Source organism: Helianthus annuus, chromosome 3, assembly GCF_002127325.2.
Source record: "Helianthus annuus cultivar XRQ/B chromosome 3, HanXRQr2.0-SUNRISE, whole genome shotgun sequence".
Taxonomy (NCBI): domain Eukaryota; kingdom Viridiplantae; phylum Streptophyta; class Magnoliopsida; order Asterales; family Asteraceae; genus Helianthus; species Helianthus annuus.
The window spans coordinates 154,572,990-154,575,108 of NC_035435.2; positions in this window are offsets into that span (position 1 = coordinate 154,572,990).

Consider the following 2,119-nt stretch of genomic DNA (forward strand, 5'->3'; position numbering starts at 1 on the left):
TTAAATTTAAGCGACAGCGGAAGTCTTTTAAAATAGGATCTTTTAATATTAAACTGCCCGTTTACATAATTTAGGGATAAACCCAGTAATTTACAATAAAATGATTTCACTGGGAAATCTTTATTTTACAAAACATGTTTCTTTATTTATATATATTGAGCCACTTCTCTAAGCTTGTAGTGCTTCACGGCACTTTTCTTTGCTCACAACAGATCACCTGAAACATGTTTGAAAAAAGATTTTATCAGCGGGGAAATACTGAGTGAATCATTCATTTTTACTGAAACCGACCCATTTGTTATAATTTACAGTATTAAGAGAGATTACAATATTTCTATGTCAACCAACTACCCATAGTATTTGTCACTCGACTCGTTTCGGTGACGGTGGTCATATCACTGTAGGTCCGTTCACCCACAAGTGACGTATATCCCTATTTAGGTCCGTTCACCTAACAGGGTATCATGATTTAGGCTCGCCCACCTAATCTGATAAAATAGTAGTAATGTGCACAATACCCCACATACCGGCTGTAATTGAAGACTACATAAACTTAATCACTGTAATTCTAACTTTGGAAAATAATTTGGAGTATTGTAAAACAATTGATAAAAAGAGAATGACTCACATTGCAGATTTAACGAGCAGTGTATAAGTCTACTGATTAGCCTTGTTTAACCTAATTTAATTAACAATGCACACAAACTGGGTTAGTAACTAATACAGCAGTTACGACAATTCACGAGATTAAAACCCTCACAACTAATGACAAAGTGCGATACTTAACCATCCAGCGGATTCACAACGAATGACAGAGTATAACCCGAATTTGGACAGCACTCAAACATTCAAGTCGAAATCACGACGAATGACAAAGTATAACCCTAATGCGAGCAGCACTTAAACATCTGTTGGATAGTTTCGATCGATCGGACGTTGAATCGTAATAGCGATCGAGTTAATACCCGGTATCGTGGCAGCGCCTCGCTATACTAATTGAATTTTTGACTGAAAAGTGGTGAGAATTTGTTTTTACGAAATGATTTCGACATCAGTGGACTGTGCCTGCAACAGGCTATTTATAGCTGAAATTGGGGCCTCACGCGGCCCGCGTAAGCCCTCAGCTTACGTTTACGCGGCCCGCCTAGCCGCCCAGTCTAGGCGTAGACTTGATTGGTCATACGTAGGTCCCCTAGGTGGTCAACACGTGTCCCCGACATCCTTATCCGGTCAACATCAAGTTGACGCTGTGACAACTCGAATTTCCAAGAATTCTATTTCGCATTTATTGCACGTTCATTTATTGTTAGTTGTTTATTTGCACAAATAATTGGCTATGGAACTGTAACGTTTTAATACAATGAAGTGTATTGTGTGATTATGCATGGTCATGGTTGTAAAACTAGGTCTCCAAGGCCGAGTACTCACCGAGTAGTCGCTACAAGGTAGGCTACCGAGGCGACTTTCATCAACTCCGACTAATTACTCGGAATCGATCAAATGCGGTCAACATTGGCCAAAATCGGATCTAGTAGGTCAACTCGGGCTGAGTTTGACTTAAAATAAAATAAAATATAATTTCTATGTCTGTCATATTAAATGTTGAATATCAATTTCACGTATTTTGTTATAAATATTAGTAAATTTACGTTATTTGACATATATTTAATTTTCGAAAACTAATTTCTTTATAATTCGGCATCTCCGAGTACTCCCCGTGTACTCTCCGCCTAGGCCGAGTACTCTCAACTCCCCGGTTGACCGACTAGGGAGCGCCTAGCGACTTTTACAACCATGTGCATGGTTATGTGTTAATTGTGATAGACTTGTCAAATGCATAAACTTGGTGGTGAAACTGTGAAACTGTTTGAGATGGTGTACTATTGTAAGATATAGTAATTCAGGGTGTAGAGAGCAATTAGTGAAATCTAAATCATACTTAACCCTAATCTTTTTCCTTAATCATTCACTAATCATCACAAGAATCAAAACACGTACCCTTATATCCTCTAATCCTCTCTACAACCATCTTCTCATCATTCTTGGAGTCACAAGTTCTTTTGCATCAAGTTTGATTACCAATCCATCTAGAATCAAATCAAGGTAATTGTTTAATCAT